The sequence below is a fragment of the Pleurodeles waltl genome, chromosome 3_1 (genome assembly GCF_031143425.1).
Source record: "Pleurodeles waltl isolate 20211129_DDA chromosome 3_1, aPleWal1.hap1.20221129, whole genome shotgun sequence".
Lineage (NCBI taxonomy): Eukaryota > Metazoa > Chordata > Amphibia > Caudata > Salamandridae > Pleurodeles > Pleurodeles waltl.
The window spans coordinates 739,641,346-739,654,676 of record NC_090440.1 but is presented as its reverse complement, the minus strand read 5'-3'; the positions used below and the strand labels follow the sequence as shown (position 1 = coordinate 739,654,676).

The window sequence follows — 13,331 nt, the reverse complement described above, 5'->3', positions numbered from 1 at the left end:
GGGCAAAAAATTGACTAGATGGAGGTGGGATTAAGAGGGAACAACACAGAGCATGTAGGTGGATATTTGAGGTGGAAACAGCACCAAAGGGAGGGAAAGAGCAATAAAACACGAGCACTCTCATGGACTGCTGAAAGAAAAAGAAAGATCTAGTTCCATGAATGTCAGCAGTGCAGTGGAAGGACACAAATCATCCAATCAAAAGGATGGTGAGGAAAAATGTTCCAGCGGAGGGGCAGACTCTAGAAGATGAAGGAAACACTTTGAAAAGAAGTAAGCAAATGAGATTGAGAAGAAAAATACCAATAGTTAGCAGTTTTGACGGCAACAAGATAAAAGCTATGTGTAGGTGAGACCTAAACCGGCAGATAGATGAGCATTTTTGCTGTTGTAATTCCACAATCAAGCAACATCTTTTAAAATACAAGAATGATTTTTTGTAGGCTAACCTTCATTGTGGTCACACAGCATCATGCCATTGTATCTCAGGTATTTATTTCAGCCTTGAAACAGATAAATAATTAATATTATTATTATTATTTTATTTTTTGTTATTTATAAAGCGCATTCCGGCCGAAGCATTGAAGCGCTCAAAAGGGAGCAGCAAGTAACAACAGAGTTAACGCTGGAAAAGCCAAGTTTTAACCAGCTTTCTGAAGGCCATAAAATGTTGTTCCTTCCTTATAAACAAAGGGAGGGAATTCCAGCATTTGGCCGCTCCCACTGTAAATGCCTTATCACCCCATCTAGCTTTGTGGGTACGAGGGACCTGAAACAGAAAGGATCCCATGGATCTAAGTTGCCGCTGGGCCTGTACCAGCATAGCCTGGAAGATAAATATTCAGATCCACTTCCCTGTATGGCCTTATAGGTCAAACAGAAGGTTTAAAGCCTAATTCTAGTTGCCACCGGTAGCCAATGCAATTGTTTCAGGCTGTCACTAGTAGAAGCCGAACACGGAAGATTAAGTATAAAATGAGCAACTGTGTTCTGAATTAACTGAAGCTTCTTAAGTGATGCCTTGTCCATATTAAGCATTAAGGCATTACAATAGTCCAATTTTGACATGACCAATGATAGAATGACTGTAACTTTCCATTCCCCTTGTAAGTAAAATTATCTCACCTGATATATTCTGACTCTATAGGGATTAGAATTTATTGCATCTGATACATAGGACCAAATTACAATTAATGTCCTCAACATGTGGGGCAACATATGATCTTTGAGGTAATAGCACTAAATTTCAGATGACCAGTTATTTACTGGACATTTTCCACTGACTAAATTTCATCAGGCTTGACTTTCTGCATTTTTTCTAGGAATAAATATTACGGTTGCAGTGCTTATTGTGAATATTATAATTACAATATGTATAGTAGCAGGAGTTATTGCACATGTTGCAATTAATCAAGCTGATAATATTCGAGGCTTCAGTAGTGAATACACTGATTACGTCCAAAATCACACAGATCGGATAAGAATCCAAGTAAAATTACAAACATATATGTCAAAGTGTGGTATGATCATCCAAGTTCTCTAAAAATGAATAATGGTTTATAGTAGGGGAATAAAAGTTCCTGCACTGTCATCACACTAATCTAAAAAGAATAATACAATATTGTACACATATGGCAGCTCTCACGCTGTGACAGGAAAGTATTGCGCATTTTGAGAACTATTGCACTGCAAGCAAGAATCCCTGTAAATGTGGTCCTGCTATTAGTATATAGTAGTAACACTAAAATCAAAGTGAGAGTGAGTTTAATGCAGACTCTCATTGAGTAATCATTTTACAGTTGCCTTTACAGCCCATCAAGCCATTTGGTACTTAGCAGCCTCTTGCAAAACATCTATTTATGGTGGAATGTATGCTTTAGAAGTACATAGCTCCAGTAACCTATAGCCTTGCAACCAAAACGTTCTCATGTCACAACATACAAAAGATGCCATGCAACTTCCAAATGTCTGTAAGTTGCAATGTACACTTTGCGACATATGATGATCACAAGAAAAGGAGGTTTGAAATAGGATCTAGCCCTTCCTGGCAATTCGGTATTGAGTGCATCAATAGTCTGTAACTATAATTCATGTCTCAAACCATTAATTGGATACCAACACCAAAAACTCCCAAAGTAGAAGGGGTCCCCCAGGAACAGTTTCCAGTTTGTGAATAAAGGCTGTCAGCATTGGGTTATGTAGACAATAGTACTTGGTAACACTGCTTGCTTACTCCATGACTTTCACAGAATGCCTGGCTTTTTTTAAGAACCCACGACCCAGTGCTTCATTTGTAAAAGAATGAGTACCAGTGTCTAAAGCTCTGCTTAGAATCCTGCTGCCAGTGAAATTAAATGTTGGTGCACCAAATACCAGAGCTATGTATTCTTAGATCCGCCTCATGTCTCTCTAATCCGACACTGACTGCCCATTTACCTTACTCTCGCCTGCCCCTGCTTTCTCCTTTTGTGACACTTTTTCTGTCTTTCTCTTCCTCTGTCTTCCGCTTTCTGTGATTTTCCTTTTTTTGCTCTTGGTATATGTCTGATGCAGAAAAACAGGTGGCAATCCCCCAAAACTGAGCACCAGCAGCCACAACTGACAACTGGGTCAACTTAAGCACTGCCTTGATGCTTTAGGACTATGGACTGTGTAGGAAGTTGGCTCTGTATGCACTATTTCAAAGTAAGGAATAGTATGCACAGAGTCCAAGGGTTCCCCTTAGAGGTAAGATAGTGGCAAAAAGAGATAATACTAATGCTCTATTTTGTGGTAGTGTGGTCGAGCAGTAGGCTTATCAAAGGAGTAGTGTTAAGCATTTGTTGTACATACACAAGCAATAAATGAGGAACGCACACTCAAAGACAATTCCAGGCCAATTGTTTTTTGTATAGAAAAATATATTTTCTTAGTTTATTTTAAGAACCACAGGTTCAAGATTTACATGTAATACTTCAAATGAAATGTATTGCGGGTAGGTACTTTAGGAACTTTGAATTAGCAAAATAGCATATACAGTTTTCACATAAATCACATATAGCTATTTTAAAACTAGACACTGCAATTTTAAACAGTTCCTGGGGGGAGTAAGAGTTTGTTAGTTTTTGCAGGTAAGTAAACCACCCACGGGGTTCAAGTTTGGGTCCAAGGTAGCCCACCGTTGGGGGTTCAGAGCAACCCCAAAGTTACCACACCAGCAGCTCAGGGCCAGTCAGGTGCAGAGGTCAAAGTGGTGCCCAAAACGCATAGGCTTCAATGGAGAAGGGGGTGCCCCGGTTCCAGTCTGCCAGCAGGTAAGTACCCGCGTCTTCGGAGGGCAGACCAGGGGGGGTTTTGTAGGGCACCGGGGGGGACACAAGTCCACACAGAAAGTACACCCTCAGCAGCACGGGCGGCCGGGTGCAGTGTGCAAACAAGCGTCGGGTTTGTAATAGGTTTCAATGGGAGACCAAGGGGTCTCTTCAGCGATGCAGGCAGGCAAGGGGGGGCTCCTTGGGGTAGCCACCACCTGGGCAAGGGAGAGGGCCACCTGGGGGTCGCTCCTGCACTGGAGGTCGGATTCTTCAGGCCCTGGGGGCTGCGGGTGCAGAGTCTTTACCAGGCGTCGGATCTTAGAAGCAGGCAGTCGCGGTCAGGTGGAGCCTCGGGATTCCCTCTGCAGGCGTCGCTGTGGGGGCTCAGGAGGGGCAACTCTGGCTACTCACGGTCTCGCAGTCGCCGGGGAGTCCTCCCTGAAGTGATTGTTCTCCACAAGTCGAGCCGGGGGCGTCGGGTGCAGAGTGTCAAGTCTCACGCTTCCGGCGGGAAACGCAAGTTGTTTCAAAGTTGCTTCTTTGTAGCAAAGTCGCAGTCTTGGGTGAACAGAGCCGCTGTCCTCTGGAGTTCTTGGTCCTTCTAGATGCAGGGCAGTCCTCTGAGGCTTCAGAGGTCGCTGGTCCCTGGGGAGAGCATCGCTGGAGCAGTGTCTTTAGAAGTGGGGAGACAGGCCGGTAGAGCTGGGGCCAAAGCAGTTGGTGTCTCCGTCCTCTCTGCAGGGTTTTTCAGCTTAGCAGTCCTCTTCTTCTTAGGATGCAGGAATCTATCTTGCTGTGTTCTGGGAGCCCCTAAATACTCGATTTAGGGGTGTCTTTAGGTCTGGGGGGTTAGTAGCCAATGGCTACTAGCCCTGAGGGTGGGTACACCCTCTTTGTGCCTCCTCCCTGAGGGGAGGGGGGCACATCCCTAATCCTATTGGGGGAATCCTCCATCTGCAAGATGGAGGATTTCTAAAAGTTAGAGTCACCTTAGCTCAGGGCACCTTAGGGGCTGTCCTGACTGGCCAGTGACTCCTCCTTGTTTTTCTCATTATCTCCTCCGGCCTTGCTGCCAAAAGTGGGGCCGTGGCCGGAGGGGGCGGGCAACTCCACTAGCTGGAGTGCCCTGTGGTGCTGTAACAAAGGGAGTGAGCCTTTGAGGCTCACCGCCAGGTGTTACAGTTCCTGCAGGGGGAGGAGTGAAGCACCTCCACCCAGTACAGGCTTTGTTACTAGCCACAAAGTGACAAAGGCACTCTCCCCATTTGGCCAGCAACATGTCTGGTGTGTGGCAGGCTGCTAAAACTAGTCAGCCTACACGGATAGTCGGTTAAGGTTTCAGGGGGCACCTCTGGGGTGTATGTTACAATAAAATGCACACTGGCATCAGTGTGCATTTATTGTACTGAGAAGTTTGATACCAAACTTCACAGTTTTCAGTGTAGCCATTATGGTGCTGTGGAGTTCGTGCATGACAGACTCCCAGACCATATACTCTTATGGCTACCCTGCACTTACAATGTCTAAGGTTTTGCTTAGACACTGTAGGGGCACAGTGCTCATGCACTTGTGCCCTCACCTATGGCATAGTGCACCCTGCCTTAGGGCTGTAAGGCCTGCTAGAGGGATGACTTATCTATACTTCATAGGCAGTGTGAGGTTGGCATGGCACCCTGAGGGGAGTGCCATGTCGACTTAGTCGTTTTGTCCTCACTAGCACACACAAGCTGGCAAGCAGTGTGTCTGTGCTGAGTGAGGGGTCCCCAGGGTGGCATAAGACATGCTGCATCCCTTAGAGACCTTCCCTGGCATCAGGGCCCTTGGTACTAGGGGTACCAGTTACAAGGGACTTACCTGGATGCCAGGGTGTGCCAATTGTGGAAACAAAAGTACAGGTTAGGGAACGAACACTGGTGCTGGGGCCTGGTTACCAGGCCTCAGCACACTTTCAAATCAAAACTTAGCATCAGCAGAGGCAAAAAGTCAGGGGGTAACCATGCCAAGGAGGCATTTCCTTAAAGACTTTGAAAACGAATGCAGGATTATTGGTCCTTGAAGGCCTCCATTGCTGTATTCACAACTTGCTCAGTACAGAACCCTATCTCATTGTACGCCCGGGATCTTACATATATCACCATCCTCACTCCCTCCCTTTTACCCTCCCCGTTATCTTTTTCTTTTTATTCGAAATAATCTATTGTGCGCAAAGACCTAGGTGGCTGAATGCAAAATAAAAGAATAAAACAGTAGAGCTATTCCTCGCCTGTGTCGCTCACAAATACTTAGCATGACTTGTACAAGAAGACTCTTCTGGCTCTCATATTTGGGATCACTTTACCTGAACACAATCACCTACGATATCCGCTCACTAATGCGCGTTGGTGCACTATCAGTGGTATGAGACACTATAAATGTAACTACAGTGTAATACCATACGACCAGGATATTTCCCGGTTTCTGACAAATGGAAACTGTGGACTGCATTTTTAAAGGTGCTTACTATTAAACTGTGAAAGGCAATTCAGCTTTTTGTTTTCACCCACTTAACATCCGCCACTACTGGGTCACTACAGAGCTTACAACAAAATTAGGGGAAACATGAGAATCTGAGCAGTTCACACAATAAGGGGCACCTTGAGCCTGCAGTACTATCTACCAGAAGGGAAGAAATATACACGAGATAAGGGAGCTGAGCATGGGAACGTCACGTGTCAAGATACAATGATAGATGAACAGGCAAATGAACAGAAAAGGGTAACATGACCAGTAACAAAATAGTCACTGATAAAAGCTCACGGGTGCCAATCAATCCTGAAGAAAAAGCGTAGCATTAAAACATACTTACAAAAAATAAGGGGAAACACATACATCAGAAAAAAACACAAACAGAATGCTGTACTGTATCTAAAACCTTATGGAAACACAAAAGGAATGTCGTCTACTGAAAACCTGGAGAATGGATGGCATAATAGACAAAGTTTGTATGCCCATAGTAATTAGGTACAGGCATAAAACTGCATCTTAACTCCTAAGTTGAAAGTTCTAACTCCTAGAATATAAATTGCTACGTGGAGAGCCTCTTTCTGAAGGTAAAAACTTTGCCTACCAGGTGCATGTCTCTGCATTACTTAGTAAAGCAAGGCGAAGGAAGCATTATCTGGTTTGCAGGAGGAACTGTGCATGCAAAATCTTGGGAACTCCCATAAAATCAGAAGCTTGTAGGATTCTCAAAACCTTTGTAGGTAACTTTCTAATGTGGGAAGACTCTTTGTCATTGTTATATGTAACTGTATTACAGGGTTTGAAAGGGATCATCCCCAAATCTTAAGGGGCTCGAAGAAAACCCTTGTTCTATAATAAACCATATTTTCCCTTTGCAAAATAAATACATTGCAAATTTTTGGTTCTGAACGACCCTAACAGTGGAGATTTTCTATGGTTACAAACCCTTTTCGACACTGCCTGGGTTGTCCGTGTCTTCAACTCTGTTTAGTACAGTTGTATTCTTTTCTTACTGATGCAACAGTATTGTTTTGATTGTGCTTTTTCATTCCTGCTCTACCTGTGAATTTCGGCAGTTCGAGGTTCGACTGCCCACCCTTTGGGGCTTTGTAGCTCATCTCGGGCCTACCATCAGTGTGCCCCTGGCATTGGCGAAAATGCTGTTCTGATGGTACGTACATCCTTTTGTTTTTGTCCGCGTTGCTACCCAAAATATCTGCACACTGACCAACATCTCATGTGCAACCTCTGCCTTTCACCTGACCATCACAAGGCTGACTGTGATGCCTGCAAGTTGTTCAGGTCGAAAAAGACTTTCAATGACTTGAAGTAGCCCAGAAAGCATGGGATAACACCCAGGATCTCTTTGGGGAAGTGCATGCCCAGGAGGAGCCTACTGCCAAGGAGGAAGAAGCCTTCTCCATCGAAGACAGCGCCGACTCTGATGTGGAGCTCGGTATCAAAATGCAGGACTTACCTTTTGCACAGCGTGTGAGTACTGTGGCCCCTGCTCCTCCACAGAATCCTTCCAAAAATTCCCCACTACTACTTTCAGTGGTTGCCGGACCACCACTGCCTCCTGGCTATGGTTGGTTCCGAAAAACTGTCTCGGCTGCCCTGTCTTTGGACCCGAAACTGAAGATTGCCACGAAGGCTAAGGCCTCAGACTCATCAGACCAAGAAATCGTTTCAGTATTGATCTGAACTCAGCACTGAATCGGCAGCTGCCTCCTTCGACCTTGGAACCAATGCAGCTTTATAAGCCCAAGCCTTTGTCACCAAAAGCCTTGGAGCCGAAAGAGTCTGGCCTGTCTTCCACCTCTCCTTCACCTGGCGAGCGAATCTCCAAGAAAATGGATGCTTCAAAGAGAAAAGAAGGGACTGGTCACAGTATTGCAACTCCTTCCCCTCCTACACTTCAGAAGAGGAAGTTAATGTTTGAGGAGGCCTTAGACATATCTATCCCCCAAGAAAGAAGACAAAAGACACGGCCACCAGCCCGGCCTATAATCCTTCTCCTCCTCCTCTTCCTCTATTGCCTCCACCATCACCTCCACCTCCTTCCTCTCCTCACACTCCAAACACCACAATCCCCTATACATGACCCACTTGATGAAACGCCTCAATATTCTCCACACTCTTAGACTGTGCTAGGGGTTAGGGGAACCTTCAGATGACACTGACCCATGGAACACTTACAACCTGAATCCCAGTACTCAGAATGATCCAAACCTCCATCCAGCTCATCCCTCCCCTCCTCAAGATACCACTTCATACCAACAGGTTATCTCCAGAGCGGCAGTATTCCATAATGTAGAGCTTCATAAAGAACCCATAGAGCAGGCCTTCCAATATAACACTCTTTTCTTCCACTCAGAGGGACACCCAGTTCCTGTCCATGATTCTTGGCATGATGATAGGAGAGAGTACATATTCATGTGAAATTCATTTAAAGATAATATATACAATGAAGCAGAAATTCCTGCTGTTGAATTAATAAAAAAATCAGGACATAATCCTTAATTGTGGACAGCTGGCAATCTGTCAGACATATTGTAATAATATATAATGCAATCAGTACCAAGGTAGATCAAACACATACATATTTATTGTTGTGAATCAATTACAGAACATAGAAAATTATTTATATTACTAGCAAAGGGTGCATTAGTGAGAAAAGTGTGCACCCCAAGTGAAAAGACACCACAAAAGACATAACATTCAAGAAATCACTATTATTTCTACAATAATTTGTGTAATAATATATTATCACAGAGACAGCCACTATATGGTATCGAAACAATTACATTCCTAGAAAAAATTCCCATATGGGATGAGGAGTAATGAGGTCTGTCTTGTTGACTGTTGACAATGTTTCGACCCTTATGAAGGAAGTTAGGGTCTCATCAGGACAGAAAGTGACCTGGGGAAATAAAAAAAATGGTATGGTATGGAATGGAAAATACTTTGGGATAATAATTATTAAGATTAGATTAAACAACAGACTGGTTGCATTGTTATAGAACTGTAAATGCTGAAGTAGCAGAAATAGAGGCCATACTTTGGTGATTTACATGGTATCTGAATGTATTCCTTGTTCACAGGATGCAGCTCACTGATATACTAATAGCTATTCCCTCACTGAGGAATGCTTATGGCTCTCAAAGTACCCCGCCCTCCTAATCGAAGAGACAAACAAGGAAGAGCACATGCTTCTCTTCTTCTTAAATAAACATGGCCGACGGAACCTGTTCTGCCACGGTTGCCTGGGGGCAATGTTTCATTTGGAACAGCTGACTATGGGCGCAAGCTTGCCGGCCCACATCCGGTGAAGGAAGAGTCTCCCAGAATTGATGGCATACGTGTTGTTAATAATTAAAAATACTTTTTAATTACTACGGTCAAAGTGGTTTGAGTGCATTGATAATTTACCCTGAGTCAGGGATTGAATATACAAAATGAAAAATAGAGGCTTAGAACTCTGAGTCACAACGGCTCACTGGTCCTGACAGGAGCCATTGAGCTTAACTTACGGATGCCGGGGCGAAGCATTTTTCAGCTATTCAAGTGCCATTTGGTTACTCATAGGGCTATATAAGTTTCATTTGTATTTTACTTGGGCATATACCAGGAGATGCCATCTTGGGGCATGATGACACACGCTGAGGATATTTTCAAGGAGCCAGCTCACGAAAAGGGTTATTCACCCAGGATAAATAAGAAATACTAGGCGGCTCTTTCATAACCTCTCTTTATTAGGAATCAAATTCCACCTGACTCCTTTGTTGCCACCACTGCCTGCAAACAGGCAAATAGTCAGGCCACTGGGGACTCTCCTCCTCCTGAAAAAGAGAGCAAGCGCATTGATGCCACTGGGAAAGAGGTGGCGGCACAGGCTGCAAACCATTAGCACATTGCCAATTTGCAGGCCCTCTTGGCCCGCTATGATAGGGTACATTGGAAAGAGATGGAGGAACTGTTGCAGTACTTTCCAGAAGAACACTGCAAGAGGGGGCAACAACTTGTCACAAAAGGACAGATTATCACCAATAACTCCATATGGTGCGCCCTCGACCCAGCAGATACAAGTGACCAGGGATATTGACACCAGCATCCTCTTAAGAAGGCTACGGTGTTCTGGTTTCAAACCAGAGGTTCAGCAGGCAGTTTTAAATAGGCCTTTTGATAAGTAGCACCTGTTTGGACTACAGGTAGATACAAAATTAGACAAAATGAAAAAAAACAGGGGTACAGCCAAGGCCATGAGTGCAGTACAAACGTCCGTTCACGGGGGCTCCTTTCGTCACCCAGGCTACAAGTCCTCCTCCACTGACACCTCTACATCCCAAAAATAGTAGCCTCAGTCATCCTACACCAGAGGTTATTTCAGAGGATCCTTCAGAGGTGGAAACAACAAAGGTAGGGGAATGGGTGCTGCAACACATGGATCAACATCCACTACAAAGCAGTGACTACCTTCACCTCGTTGTAATAGTGTTTAGGCTATTTTCCTCTTAGTTTGTTCAGTTTAGCAAACCTTTCCAATGGCTGTTTCTAGCATGTCTCAACCATTTCCTTTTCTTAATGAGATAGGTGAACCTGTCAGACCATAGAAACAGTGGGTGAAACTATTTGAATTTTACTTTATTGCTGTAGGCGGTGATAGATTTTCAGCTATACATAAACAACTCATTTTTTCACATAATCTAGGAATAAATGGTAGGAATGTGTATAAGGACTTACCTGATACTGTAGTAAGAGATGAAGATTGAGAGGGAGGAGAAGGCAAAGGACAAGTGGATGTATATCAAGCTACATTAATGAAATAATGGAGAACAGTTTAGTGAAAAATTTAACATTGCACTTGAAAGACACAGGTTTTTCTCACTGTACGAAGGAAAACAATGAAAGGGTGATTAATTATATAATGGTACTAAGATTTTTATCTACCACATGTGAATTTGGGACCCTAACAGATTTGCTCTTATCCCCTATTAGTGAAGTGTAGGCAGTGCCAAGAAGCCAGGCTCTCTAGAGGTACCTGTTGATGAGCAGCCAAGGCTTTTCTAGGAGACGTGCAAAGCTCATGCAAAACCACTGTAGTCACACAGCGCTCACACACATGAAAGAAAACACAGTGGTACAAAAATAAAGGTACTTTATTTTTGGTCACACAATACCAAAAAAGTACTAGAAGGGTAATTCTCCAATAGGAGGTAACTAATACACTACTCATATACACTAGTAAACAGTAATAGGCATGGAAAATGTTAGAAAATAGAGCAAATACCAATAGATATAACCAATAGTGTCCCTTGAGGGAGCTGTGACATCACCTGCCTGGCCACTCAGATGCTCCCAGAGGTCCCTGCCAACCTTGGATTCATGATGGCAGAACCCAGGGACCCTCTGAAGGAGCTCTGAGCACCATTCCTAGGGTGGTGATGGACAGGGGAGTGGTCACTCCCCTTTCCATTGTCCAGATTCGCACCCAAGCTGGGACTGGGGGTCCCTGAGCTGGTGTGGACAGGTTTATGCATGGAGGGCACCAAATATGCCCTTTAAAGCATACCAGTGGCTTGGGGAGGCTGTGGTCTTATCACACTACACCCAATGCCATTTCTGGCATCTCAACATTTGTTTTTGCCAAAAGATAGGAAGCCAGGATCCAAACTTACACCAAATTGGCTTAATGGTGGAAAGACGATATGGTTTTGATAGAGAAGAAGTAGTTAGTAAAGTGAGGCAGCATCAAAATACATAAATAGGTATGGTAACAAATGGGGGACTCTAGATAAGACTTGAACGGTTGGTCAATGGGTTATTATCAAGAAACCAGTAAACTCCAGGAATAAGTTCAAATCCTCTGCTGATCCATTAAAGACAAAGCATGTAAAACGTAATGTTGTTATCTTGGAAGGTGGGTGTACATAGAGACAGGCTAGCCTATTGCCCAGAAGCCCGAATACTAACAACAGGGAATGGCACACAAGTGGAAAACAGGGCAACCGAGGACTCAACCGACAAGACAGCAAGAGAACAGTACCCTCCTTAATGGCATTCCAAATATAATATGCTTTAATTCCTTGCATGCTTTATAGTAAGCATTGTTCTCCATTTTTATGAGGATGGAGATATGTTGTAAATAGCATTATGGTAATTCCCTTGTCTGTCTCCTCTCCAGCGCCCCCATTTTTGGTATAGAACTGTCCTACCTACGAGGCGTATTTAGAATGTTGTGTGAGGTGGTTAAAACTTTCTTGAAGGGAAGGTAGAAATGGTCGAAGAGCTTGTCAAGAGCTAGCAGACTCTTTGTTTTCAACAAATAAAGATTAATATAATTTACCTTGGCTTGACGTCTTCTCTACGGTGTGTAGATTCTTGCAAACAATGCAGACATTTTTATGATATCGCCCAACTTCAATAGCAAGCCATTGCAGCATCAGTAGAATGGACATAATTCAGTTATTTTTTTAATTCCAGTGCAAAGTCGGCCACTGCATCGAAAATGTCCCTCTTGCGAGTGAGATCAGTTTAGTACTGGTCAAAAGAGAGTTACCATAATAAGTCCTTGTCAAAACCAGGAATAGAATTTAAGTTTTGAGGTATTATTCTGGGATGGACTGCCTAGTCCCCCGTTGTCCCCCGTTTTAGTTGCAGTTGGAAACGTACACTTTTAGCTATTATACTGATGTCTAATTAGAGGTTTTGGTTTTTCATCTAGAATGAAGCCCAATAATTTTGTACTGTCAATGATAGTCAAATTGGAATTAAGACTACTGCAGCAGTCAGAGATAAATCTTATAATATAGTGCAATACAGAGGCGAAATAATGACTTGCATTTTTATTTTGAAATCCATGCAAAATAGAAAGAATTTAAACAAAAGTCATAATTAACCCAGGTGCCATGTAAAACATTATTTTGATCTTGAAACCCTTATGTGCCTGAAACACCTTTAAATAATCGGCAAAATGCATACGTGTTAAAAAAACAAAAATACAGTTAAAATATTTGACTTAAGAGTGTTTAGAGTAGCCTGACACCCCACCAGCGCACTTCGTTTACTGACCACTTATCACCAGTGCTGCGCCAACCACTTCTAATTTCCAGCCCCTTACCATCTCATCACCATTTATGGGTGATTGCAGTGCTAGCATCTGACCTCATCCTGCACCCATCAGAACATCAGCTACTGTATGGCTGCTTGCGTTAGAGTTTCTACATTCTAGACACTTTTCATCTGGGGGGGGGGGGGGCAGAAAATGGACTTTTAGTGGGTGTACAGGAATCTTGTGAAAGGGCCTTTTCAAAATTAGATGCATCGGGATCTATCTATTTTGAAATGTGATGCCATGTTTTGTCAATTACGTTAAGTTAAGATGTAAATATAGGTTATAAACTCAAAGAGATTACAACATATGGAAATAATAATACATGTAAATCAGTTATTATTTTCCACCGTTAGTAGAGTAATCAACAAATGCTAACCTCAGCATGCATTTCTAAGTATCAAGTGGTTTTCTGTGATGAATAT

The 13,331-nt window shown here is 43.3% G+C and overlaps 1 protein-coding gene across 5 annotated transcripts in view; it reads left to right on the top strand.

The window, feature by feature from the left end:
• Nucleotides 1-13,331, top strand: part of WT1 (WT1 transcription factor) — a 212,430-nt gene that overhangs the window by 176,981 nt on the left and 22,118 nt on the right. The window lies entirely within an intron of this gene.